The sequence below is a fragment of the Stegodyphus dumicola genome, chromosome 12 (assembly GCF_044657685.1).
Source record: "Stegodyphus dumicola isolate Sdum_Otavi_A_Nest chromosome 12, ASM4465768v1".
Taxonomy (NCBI): domain Eukaryota; kingdom Metazoa; phylum Arthropoda; class Arachnida; order Araneae; family Eresidae; genus Stegodyphus; species Stegodyphus dumicola.
In genome coordinates this window covers 111019981-111033358 of record NC_140779.1, presented here as the reverse complement: position 1 = coordinate 111033358, position 13378 = coordinate 111019981, and the positions used below count along the sequence as shown (strand labels likewise).

At 33.2% G+C, this 13378-nt stretch overlaps 1 protein-coding gene across 4 annotated transcripts in view; it reads right to left on the bottom strand.

Annotated features, from left to right (window-relative positions):
* Positions 1 to 13378, bottom strand: part of pros (homeobox protein prospero) — a 281310-nt gene that overhangs the window by 97375 nt on the left and 170557 nt on the right. The window contains exon 1 of one of the 4 annotated variants that reach the window (XM_035364782.2): positions 7703 to 7938. The exons of the other annotated variants lie outside the window; for them this stretch is intronic. The gene's annotated coding sequence lies outside the window, so the exon portion shown is untranslated. Of the gene's footprint in view, positions 1 to 7702; positions 7939 to 13378 lie in introns of those variants that run through there. 4 annotated transcript variants of the gene reach the window in all.

The following is a 13378-nucleotide window of genomic DNA, read 5'->3' as shown; positions in this document are numbered from 1 at the left end:
TTCCGAATTATTCTATATAAGCTAGTTACAGCGCGTATTTGAAAGAAATCGATTTAAGAGACTAGCGAATAACAACTATAAAATTACAAAGACTTCCTAGCAACTCTGATCACGTTCCTTCACTTTTATTGCACTACCATAGTGATGCGAGAATATCTTTCACTGACGTTGGTTTCACAGAAAAATTTCAAGGAACGCTAAAAAAGTCTTTCTTCTTCAAGCAGAAAAGGAAAACTGTAGAAAACATTTTTCTCTACGTGAAAGAGAAGGATTCCGCAACAGGTGCTATTTCATTGCCATGCATCACTTTCTTTTGAAATATAAAGAACGTTTTTTAAAACAATGTCAATTTAAGACTAACATTTATCCAATCTAAATATTTGTTTCCTCCTTGAAGCCTATAACAAAGTTGAATATATACATAAGAAGCATCCAACACATTCATACATTTAACATTTTTTTTTTTTTTTTTTTCATATTATGTGCTCCGCCATTAGGCACTAAGGATGCCCCGTGGAGGTCTTTTTAAGGGGAACTGGCTCGTATCCACGTTACGCACGGTAAAACCACGAAAACGCCCATGCAGCCAGCCCGTTCGGCGGAAATCAAACTTCGGATCGAACTACCAGTGTTCAGCGGCTTTTACTGCTCAGCCGCTGGTGGGCCACATTTGACATATTAACAAAGAGTTTTCATTCAATGATGGTAAATAAATTTATAATATTTAAACTATCTATAAAAATAATACTGGGCAAATGACGATATTAGAACGCAACACTTTTTTTTATTACAATAACTAATTTAAAAAATCTGATGTGTACACCACATTACTTCCTTGTATGGAATATTAAATTATACGCATTTTTTCTTGCGTTTCATTTAAACGTATTGGATTTAATTAAATCTACTTCGCCGACAGCGCATAAACCACAATAGAATAAATGTATTCTTTAAAATTCACTCTATTTGTTTACCATAGCGACACTTTGGCGCTAGGTTCACTTAACAGTATTATATTTCGTTCATATTATAACTCAGAATGCACAAAATTTATATCATTTAAAGAATTATCGAATCGTTAAATATTGCCACATGTTCTATTCAAATACTATAATAAAGCTAGAACGATGTATAAAAGAAATTAAGCAAACAAAACAAAAAAGAAACAGTTTTCCACAGACGATTCAGTATTTCTCGTTCAATTAATTCAGTTCACACTTCGCAACAATGCAAAAATACATAAAAACTCAAAATACCTGTATTAAAAATTACGAAGTAAATCTTAAACACTTATTTCCTCGAAAAAATTCCAGAAAGGATTAAGCATGATTTAATTCGCAATAATAAATGAAGGCGTTATCTTTGTTGTTGCGAAGCTAAGTTTCTCTAGATTGACAACAAATCTACTATCCTGCTGTTTCAAATGTAAACAAGCAATGGCCGCCATCAAAAAAATTATTAGGCTTAGCGGCACTTAAACAACTTTAAAATTGTTGATAATTCTAAAAATATTGCATAGAGATTTACTAAAGGCATAAAAAACCTTAACTGGAAGATAAGAACAACATAATTCAATCATTTTTAAAGCAAAAAATGTACAATTTACAAACATATAAGAGATGTGCAAACTGAGATCACTGAGCCGGGTAACAGAGAGGATATATATATAAATATATTTATATACGTTTGGTGCGGCCGATTGCAACCAAAATACGAGGTGCACATTTACATGTTATAGCAGTCCTATATACAAAATTTCAACGTTCTGAGGCTACTCGTTTTTGAGTTATGCGAGATACGTTCGTACAGACGCCACGAAAAATTCTCTTCAGAATTCATTTTAAAGGAGTTTTATAATTTTTTTTGAAGGAAAAGAGTATTTTATTCTGTCCTTACGTACAGACGCAAAAACATGGTTAAATTGCATTCGAGAGCGGTCAAAATGAATATTTTCGTTGAAACATGCTGCCTGAATCTTTTCTCGATTACAATACTTCCTTTTTACTTCGTACGAGGAAGTAAAAACACTAGTTGCACCCTCACATTATGGGTTTCAATAATTTTAACGCATTGAAATATTAAGGATATAGATTTGATAAAAAGGAAAGCAGTATAAACACTCATTAAGCCTCTGATATTAATTTAGTTTTTCCATTCAATTAAAAAAATAGTTATAAATTTAACATTTATCAAAGGTGGGGATAGGTAAATGAGAAATAAATCTTGAAGTTATATTAAAACAGAAGTATGACATAAAATATTACAATGAATACTAAATGCAATGAAATTAACAAGAAAATGAAAATACTTTCTGAAAATTTTCTACTTACTCTAAGAATGCTTTAAAAATTTATAAGAGTTTTTCTGCTTAATGAATACTTATAATAAATCTTTTTGCAATTCTTGCAAGGAAATCTCCTTTTCATTCTTGCAATGAATGTATTCACAGAACTATTTAAAAATGGTTCTATTGTATTATTTAAATTCGATTTATTTATTTAAATTACTATTTTCTTAAATTCTAATAATTTCATTAGAAAAACTTTAAATAATTCCAGAAAGGTACATAAAATACAAAAATTATCAGATATCTGATATTTTTAATACCAAAATTTACTTGTTAGTCTGAGAAGGTCTTATTAAAAAGGTAATTTGATGATTTCACGATTTTTGCATTTTTAACATTCAAGCATGGACAGGACTAAGCCAAAACTGCAAATCAGCAATCAATTTGCAATTTTTCTAGATGCTTTCTAGATTCGGTGTTTTACACTACGTTAAAAGAAAATAAAACGTGTAAAAGGATGATTACGTAGAAGTCATAAAACAATTCTTCAAAAATTAAATGCATACCAAATCTTTAAACAAATTTTTCTCAAAAAGAGATTTTGCAGATTAGCGGTTTTGGCATGGTACCTAAGATATACCGAGTAAGCAAGAGACAAATTAGTAAAATAAACAAAACGAAATAATCATAAATCTCCTCGGAGAACTAGTAATTTCTGAATTTCTTATTGGCATTAAGAGTGGCCCTTTGGCCTATTTTTATAGCAAGCGGGGGAGAAAACATGCTATCCTACACCCGATTTCCCAATTCAGTTCGAGGGGTTAACTAAGCTTAAAATTTCTCCCTCGATTGCACTCTCAAAGCACGCTTTTGAATGATTAAACGATTACGATTAATCGTCTGAGGGTAATAGATGACGTCAGATGAAATTCAGAGATCATCTGCCGACAGCTTCAGTGGTTATGTTCAATTCACCAAGCACGCTCATTCTTACATTAGTGAGGGAAGTTAAATAGGTGCAGGACATGCATTTTCGGCCAAACTTAACAGAAAGTCTTCGATCTCCCTTGTAATTGCAGTCCACCGAATCCTTTTGCCAAAAGTGGCCGAAATACATCAGGGTAATCGATGTCGAAGAGTTATTCCGCAGAACACGCGCTCGAGGGCCGATAAAGGAGTGGAATTTATTTAAATATGCTAGAGAAAACGATTCCAGTTCGGGAATTTCATATCGAATGTGTGAGTATATTCCATATGTCGACAGCCTTTAGTTTGATGAATCTTGAGCACTGGTTGGATAGATATTCAACGGTTGGAAGATATACAGGAATGCACTTTTTTAATGTTTAAATATGCGGATATTCGGAATATGAATCTCTATAATACAGCAATCTCGAAAACAAAACATGAACAACATTTTAAGATGAGTTTTTTATTACGCGCGAAATTCTGCATTCATTTTAACAATTCAGCAGTAAAACATAATAAATTTCGAAGTCAGTTTGGTTAAACTAGTTTTTAAAGAGGACTTTGTAGCTGTTTCGCTCTTGACTTCCATATTAAAATATATGGAATTTTACAAATATACATTTACAGTTAGATAGTACTTCCTTTTTCTAAAACATTTATACATTTATAATGCTTTTATGTATTTTATTAGTCTTGCAAGTAATGTTACCTCGACTTTTCTTACAGCTGTGCATTGTAATAGCGTTGAATTAGTGAAACCATCATGAATGCTTTGTACATTGAGGTTCTTCTAAAGAAAGGAAAAGCTCCTGAGAAAGTACCAAGAAACAAATGCGGTTGAGTATATAAAAGACTTACAGAAAACGTTTCCTGCAGTATGATATTCTTAACACTCAGGCTTCTTCAAAACTGTGTGTTTGTGTGTGTTTGTGAGTATGGCAAAGCCTCGAGGGCTATCTGCCTAAGAGGAGGGATGCCTTCGTGGAGGACTTTCTAAGGGAAACTGGCTCGTATACACGTTACACATGGGGAAAACCACGAAAACGCCCATGCAGCCAGCCCGTTCGCGGGATTCGAACCTCGGACCGAACTACCAGTGTTCAGCGACTTTACCGCTCGGCCGCTGGTGGGCCCCCTTCTTCAAAACTGAGCATTAAGAATGTCATACTGCTTAACGTTAAACCATGGAGGGATCAATGTAACGAAAAACTGCTCGTACTAAGTGAAATATATATAAATAGTTCTTTATGTAAATTTTTACAGTATATATCTACAAAAAAGAAAACTGACAATTCATTTTTCTCTTGTAAGCAACTTTCCTTCTAAGCTGTTCGAGTGCGCGGTCCAGTACTGCATTTGTAAAGCTGTAAAATGCTCATAAACAGAATCGACTGCACAATTTCAACTTACAAAACATTTATGGCAGTTCTAAATAAAACATCGTACAGTTATATTTTTACTTCACGTACCATAAAAGAAATTAAAAAGAGCATGACTTCTTAATATCTGAAAAGGCATGAAATTCTAGAAGACTGGGATATGGAGAAGGAACAAAATCATGATATTAACTTCCCTACAAAAGAAGGTACCATAAATTTAATTTGAAAACCAATCTCTGAATAAAAACTTTATTAAGAATTTTATTAAGTAAATCAAAGAGAATTATCCTATAATTTTGATTGCTTTGATCAGATACGGATGGTGCAAAATTTGTAAACATAATCCTTATTTTGCAATAAACATTTCTACCGCTTTTAAAAAGATGAAGTCCTTCTATGTAAGAAACTAAAAACATTTCTCTCGTGTTTCTGGGATGTGCAGTGATTAGCACATTCATCTGATAACTGGGAGATTCGTGTTCAAATCCCAGCGAGGGTTAATTTGATTTCTCAAAATTTCCTTTTAAGAATGTTTAATCACTTTATTTGGCTTAGTGTACAAGAAATTGCCTCATTCTCTCGTTCGTGTTCTCGTGGTTCAAGTGTAGTAAATCTAGCTAGCATTCAAAGATCCGTGCTTCATATTTCGTTGAAGACATAACAGGTTTTTCCTGCTTCCTGGTCCGAAATACCTGATGGTTTCGACAGTGGATGCTAAAATGTAGTGGATGATAATTCGCCACCACCTGGATTTGGTCGACTGAGTCTCGGATCCTTGCCTTAATATAAAGAATCATCTAATTTCCCTTTGCATATTCGAGTGATATTATTTAAAATGAGAGCACTGAGAGCTAGCACTGAATACCGACGAAACTCGAGCTAATTTTTCCTGTTTCCAAATCGAATTGTCTAATGGTCTGTCTGTAAGAGGACTGTAATTTCTTTGTAATAAAATTGTTTTTTACAAGTAACATTCATGACAACTTTTTCTTTCCTAAATTGTTTTTAGATTCCGAACATGTGCAAAATTTCAACACTTTCGTTTTCGTACTCATTACTTAGCAGAGAGTCGCTCTTTTAGTCACAAGAAATGACATTGAGCTTTATTTTTAACGCAAATTCTCCCCTGAGTTTAAATGTGGTCATTTTCACTTTAACGTTTATAAATATGCAGCCACCATTTTGAGGTAAAAAAGTGACACATATGTGCAAGTTGCATCAAAGGACAGAAAACAGTATATTAAAAATATTTAATATTGTCTCAAATAGATCAAACAGACTTTAAAATCGTTTACGTATATCAAAAGAAATCCAATCGATACAATTAGTAACAAACCATGAAATTTACATAAGTTTGCTATCATAAATTTATATGAGTACTCATTACTAAGATTTTTAGATGCGCACTGTAGGGAAGAAGTGTGTTTAAGTAAGATACTTTCATATGTAAAGTATTTTTTTTTTTAAAGGCAGGAGACGGGGAAAATGTGCGATGCTCTGGCTGGGACTCGAACCCTGGGCCTCTCGAAAACGCGTCGAGTATGCTTCCAATTATACCACGAAGACATGCAGACAGGAGGGAGAAAATGCATTATGTAAAAAACCCTTTTAAAGGGCAATTGGTGATGAGGGGACCCAATCGCCAAATCCTGGTGTTGACGAATTATCGTCCACCACCTTTGTGCTCAGGCGCCACTGTAGCTGTCATTAGGCTTTTGAAGGCAGGAGACCGGAAAAGTGTACAATGCCCTCGCCGGCAGGCTCGAACCCTGGACCTCTCGAATACACGTTGAATGTACTTCCAATGACACCACGAAGGCAAGCGGAAAGGAGGGTGAAAATACCTTATATATGATCCAATCAGTATGCCTTGGAGGAAAGAAAGCAAATATCTTTTATTTTAAAATATATTAAGGGATAGTTAAATTATATAATCAAAATTACAATTATTTTTTTAAAATCTTATGTTGCACAACTAAAATGTATAGGATTTTTAGACAGGCATTTAAAATTCAGAACATCTTTTATTCGGGCCATTTCGTAGAAATGCTGTTATTCGTAAGAATTTGGAGAAGGAATAAAATGTATATAAAAGAATTATTTAAAGAATATCATATATAGCAATCGTCAAATGCAGCCAAGAAAATAAAATAAAAAATAAAAAAAATAAAAAAATAAAAAAAAAACTATGAATAGGAAAATGCCACAGTTTAAAAGTATAACTGAAATTCAAATATCCGGATTGAATGGGATTACATTTTATTTGGATATTCAGGAAAACCAGATAATCGGCTACGTTTTTTTACTGCTTCTAAAAGCCAAGTAGATTTTTTACTGCAACACACTTGCATTTAGCAATATCATACACATCAAATATTTTCCCCCTGTAAAACGGAAGCTAAAAGACAATTATTTTTTTTTCAATAAAATTAAACTGGGAAATTGTTTTTTTATTTCCCTGCACATAAAATCTATTTCTATTTCAGCTAAAATAAAACCAAGAAACTAATTTTTATTTACAAATATCTTAAAAGTAAACACATAACCTTGTTTTTATTTTTACTGGGCTAAAGTCAAACAAATAAATAAATTTTTAATTGAGTAAAACAAAGAGAAAAACGTACTTCCAGCCTACTAAAATGAAACTAAGACGTCACTTTTAGTGACATAAAATAATGAAATGACTAATTGAGCAAACAAAGTTCGCTAGCCTAATATATAATGCGTAATGTTTTCCATTAACGTTTATAGGCTTTATATATTTGTCAAATATACATCCTAATTTATTTGCACACATTAATCTACTAAATTAATTTAGCAGCTCTTTAATGTACTAGAGTGTATTATATTTTTATATCATTTCAATCAAAAATATGTGAAAAGTACGTAAATAAATTAGTTTAAATTTACTTCGCATAAAGAAGATCAAGAGATGCCAATAAAAGGAGTTTCGGATAGTCCGGATTTCTACTGTAAATCTGAGCTATGAAAGATTAAAAGCTAAAGCCTTCGTAACAGGCCATAAAGAATCTTAACTTGTTAGACAGAGGGAAAAAAATCTGCTTACCAGTGATTTCTCAAATATCTCTGGAGAATCACTTTTCACCTTTACCTGATGTGTTTGGTTCAGATCTATATACAGGTGTTTCAGATCTGCACAAAGTGAAATTTACATCTCTAATCCTTGCGAATACTACGTGACAAAATCTTGGCGAATAGAAGATATCTCGAGAATCCTAAGTGTCATGCTGTTGTGCATGCAAACGCAACGTTCGACTGCAAAATTGTCAAGAAAAGGTGGGAGGGGATATCCTCCCCGCTCTCCTCAATTTTCCTTTCGCTGATTAATGTCTGTATTTTGACTTCGAGATAAAAGCTGTCTTATCACACTCGACTCGTTTATTCACAGCTGTTTAATCCGGAGCTTGAATTCGGTCGGCCAATCAAAAAGGCTGACTCTTTGGGGCACTCAAAAATGACGATTACGTTCGCCGTGGGGCGTTCACAGTTTCATATAATCCATTGTTTCCTATTCCCAAAAATTATGTCGATAAAAGGAATGATAAGGAAATTAGCATGTTTATACTTTTCAAGAATTCGAAGAAAATAGGAATTTCAAAAATCAGTGCCTCAACATGTAAAAATATGTAGAAAATAATTATAGAAAAGGTAAATCAGTTTAAAAAACTCCAGACAGAAAACTCTTTCGTTTTTCGACAATTCTCTCTTCTGATCTTTTCCATTCATGATTGAAACTTATACAGAGGGTGTTCACACATTTTTGTAACGATTTTGCAAAGATTTATATCTAAACAAACCATAAAATCTTATTTTCTAATATGTTCAATCTGATAGCACTTTTGTTGAACTATCATATTACATCTGGATTTACAAAATAAAAGTCCTTTTCTTAAGACATCAAGGTTGATTTTATTCTACTACTCCTTCACAATCGTCCAAAAAATCCATCCAATATTTTGGATGCAGCTTATAAAGAGTTTGTTTTAAAAGTCCAAATGCACAGTAATCCATATCAGACACATCAGGGGGACTTGGAATGACTTTTAGAAAACAGCTTCAACTCCGGTTTCATTTCCCATTTTTTTTCATAAAATAGAGCAGTAGATTTAGAGGTATGGCTTGGAGCCTTATTCCGATGGAACTTAACGCAGTGAAGATTGTTTGCATAAAGAGTTGGAATTTCTTCTTTAGAAGTAGGTTTTTAAAACATAATTATGATAGCAATCCGAATAATTTTGACATTTTTTCTATTTCCCTAAGTTTTCCGTTATAAGAGAATCCAGTAATTACCATAAAATCTTTCCTTGTTTTCTCTGAACCAACATTTTAAGTCTTTTTCTCCCTCTTTTTCGGTAGCAAATCGATCTTTTTCTATCGCAATCAGATAAGTATATCCAAGCCTCATCAATTGTAACTATACATTTCCATTTTTTAGCTGCCAAATAATTTTCATACAGCAATCTGCATATAGTCTTACGCCGAGAAACATGTTTCGGCGTTAGGCGATGAACATCATGTTTTTTTCGTTCTGATTAGCTTTAAATCAAATTTTATAATATTTTATAATATCTTAAATTCAGTTCCGATAGAGATATTTAAAGATTTTGCAATAGCTCTTTGGAGAGGGGCTGGATTTTTCTTTAACCATGAGACGCGACTTTCTGTACGTACCTTTGTTGGGTGTGCATTTTTTGCCTTTTCCCTAGTCAGATGTAAACTTTGACGTTCCTTTCCTTTCATATTAATTATGTCATAATTACAAAAAAAAAAAAAAAAAAAAGGAAAAGGAAAATCTACAAAATATATCTTAAGATATATATTCTGATTTCGAAAGAAAAAATAACTTGTTAATACTACATAAAGGCAAAGCATACTAAAACTTACAATTTTCGATTTTCTTTTCCTTTCTTTTCCTAGGAGATAACACAACTACTTTTTCTATTAAATAAATTAATATACATATATCTATACACCACTGGTGTATATATATATTATATATATATCGATATTGTTGCCTTGCCGAGAAGTAAGATCTGAGCTAATTGAATGAGAAATATATCCCAAATGAAAATTCGAGGAAATAAGTTTAAATTAAAAGCAACAAAAATGTGTATAATTTAATTTGCCGTATAAGGAAATCGTGTGGTGTCCACATCAGATATTTTAATTATGGCAATTAACGGGTTTTTGCCTAAAAGCAGAAATACCTTCGTAAAACATTTTCTAAGGGATTTCTAATATTCATTTCATAGGTAAAGAAAACGGTGAAAACGCCAGACCGTTCGCCAGTATTTGAACACAGGGCGAATATCTTATTGTTTAAAGGTGTTATCCAACTATCCACTGGCATATAAAACACTTTATGAATTTCACTCAATGCTGCAAAAGATGGCACATATTTTCTGTTTGGAAGCGCTGATGTATAACATAACGAAATATTTCAACTTTCTTCAGAAGACCGAAGCATACTTAATGCATACTTATCTACTTAAATGCTTATTTATATAATAAGCATGTAATAATTTTTAAAGCGTTTCGGAATTTTAAATTTCTTAAATCGTAAATTTTGTAAAAAATGTTTTGTAAATTTTGTAAATATGTGCGGCAGAATCTGGCAATAAGCTCTTTAATGGTCTTCGTGCATGTCTCGAGCATGCTCTCGTGGTGTAACGGTAGCACACTCAGCGCGTATTCAAGACGTTGAGGTTCGAATCCCGGCAAGGGCATTGCTCATTTTTCATGTACTCCTGCTTCAAAATAACCTAATGACTCTACAGTGACGGGCGAATTAAAAAAACTGGTGGATGATAATTCGTCACCACTAGAATCTGGCGATTGGGCCCCCTCATCCTCAGTCGTCCTTTAAAAGGGGGAGTCTATAAGGCATTTTCTCCTGCTTCCAGTATGCCTTCGTGGTGTAATGGTAGCACACTCAGCACGTATTCGAGAGGTCAAGGTTCGAATCCCAGCGATGACATTGCTCAATTTTCATGTACTTCTGCTTCAAAATAACCTAATGACTCTACAACTGTTCTGGCAACTTACTCTAGAGATGATCGAGTAACTTTGAGAAATTTTCGGACTGCCTTCTCCGGACCTGAATTCTTTTCACTTCCGGTTGTGATGAATCTTGAAAGATTGTGTTTATGGAGAAAGTATACGAACTATGCCTGAACTGAAAGCAGGCATAACACTTCATGTTGCTGGCAACTGATCCAGAAACTCTTCGTTACTGTTGAACACGCTGTAACACTCTTTGGCTGTGTGATTGACGCAAATGAAATGCATAGTTTGCAAATGCTGCGGTGGAATTAAGTTATATGTTTCAATTTGCGTTTTTTAGTTTTTCATGCCCCCTTTCTGACTTGGTGGTTGAAATTTGATCTATTATTTTTTATTCCAGTTTTCTTTTCCCCGTGGTCCATATAATGTATATACTAAGTTTCAACGAAATAGATCTACCAGAACGTGTTCTATACAGGTCTAAATAGGGCAATTTTAATTCTAATCATCCTGTATACTGGTAAGATCGCGCATACATATTTGTACTGATGGTCCCGAGAAACCCCAGAAGGAGAGTTATATTAAAATAACAATTTCTGTATTCATTAAAATATAATTCGAATTTATAAATTGTAAAGATTTCAACAGCAAAAAAATTTCCTAAAGTTTTCTTTATACAAATCTGAAACAAACAGCTTAAAGGTGCACGTGCCGCATTTTAACTTCCCCCAAATTGCATATGCAGCATAAAAAGGGGGAGTTATGAAACAAATAACCTTGGAATTTGAATCTCACTCCAAGAATACACCGTTATCGTACATTCCACGGGGAAAGCGATCTTTTGCCAAAATGACAACAAATATATCACAAGATAGACTCGTGGCTCAGGACAGATGACTTACTAAATTATGATCAGTTTCCAAAGTATTGTGAGATAATTTCCAAAACCCTTTTATTCATTCCCTATATCTTGATAACGGAACTAAGCTAGGCAGTTTATATCGCTGACATCAGTCCAGAAAAGTGAGTAGATTAGATTAAAGTCTTTAGAGAAATGATATCTCCCAAGTGGTGATGCAACCATGACCATCGCTTTGCATTAAACTGCGTATAATTAATTTTTTGACAAGATGCTTCGCGAAGAACCGTAGACAGATACAGTATGCCTCAAAATGACAAACAGTATCATGACTTCCTTTCTATAATACAGAATTAAAAGTAGTAGTGAGAAATCATTTGGGGGAAAACCCGAGAGCTGAACCAGAAATAGCATTTATTCCAAATGAAACACCCAAAAGCTGTTTGCATTATGTAAACGGAACGAATGACAGTTATAAGGAAAAGAAATGAACATTTTGAAGAATGTAAAAGAGGAAAAAGACAATATCTCCACATCTCGGTTTAAAAAAATAAGGAAGGTTAGTGAACGCATTGAACTGGAAACAGACTTACGAAATCAAACAAAAGGTATAGAAGCTGAAGAATACGCAATAAAGTACAAAAATAAGTTAACTTTATTAATCACGGTACTCAATTATTAAAAACGTTTTCCAGGTTGTCCTGAAGCGTATTCGTAATAAATTATACATAAATTTATACAAAAATACCATACTGATATATAAGCAGAAATACACGTGCTGAATAAACTAGTTTAAAAAAATGATAGGCTGAGAATTTTCAACTAATGAAATTCTCAGCCTATAATTTTTTTAGCCCAAAAGGATGTTAGTCTGTAAGGTATTTCTCCCGCCTTCTTAGCGTGCCTTCGTGGTGTAGTGGTCAGCACACCGAACCGATATTTCGGAGGTCCGTGGTTCGATTCCCGGCGAAGCCGTTGCTAATTTTTCATCTCTTCTGCTTCCAAAATTACCTAATGTCTCTACAAGTCTCGAATATTAGTCTCGAAAGAGCCTTTTTCGTTGAATCACTTTAAATGGCATATTACTTTTCAAATTGTTGTCATTAAATATTATCGTCCTCTATTATATTTAGAAAAATTAAATAATGAAGAATCTGCACAAATGTATGCATGTTTCTCACATTGTTAAAAAGAAACGCTACCTAAAGCAGTCCAATACTGAATAATGTAATCCTCCACCCGAATATCTCTGAAAGCCCGAATTTTGAATTTGTTTTGTAGTCTATTTCATATTTTGTAAGACTTTAACGAATTTTTGATTAAAAGTTTTGTAAAGCCTTATTAGTAAGAAAACTGAACATTGGTATACTGAGAAAGAATTAAAAAAAAAAAAAAAAAAAAAAAAAAAAACCACCAAGAAAAATGCATGCCAACATTTAACAGCGAGTACGGAATTCTAAACGCATACTGCTATGGAGCTTTTAAAATTTTTCTAATTTTAGTGCTGAATTTTATATGGCGTAAGTGCGAAGAAAATGATGCTTAATAATAAAGCTAAAAGGACAAGAAAAAATGTGTTAGCAAGAGTGAGTACAACAGTAGTTTGAGTAGACTGCGAGCTCAGCGACAGCGTAAAAAAGCTTTAACAAACCCTTTCGGGCAATCGTTAAAATCTGAAACCATTCACTGAAACCATTTAGATTTTTGTTTTTATTTTTGTCTTTTTAGTTTTATTAGTGATAATATTCTAGATCCAAATTTAAGTTTAAAATTATACAGAAAGAAACTGATATAATTTTGATTTCCTATCACTATTACCATTATCAGAAACGAATTTGATTTTTTGATTTTTTGAATCGA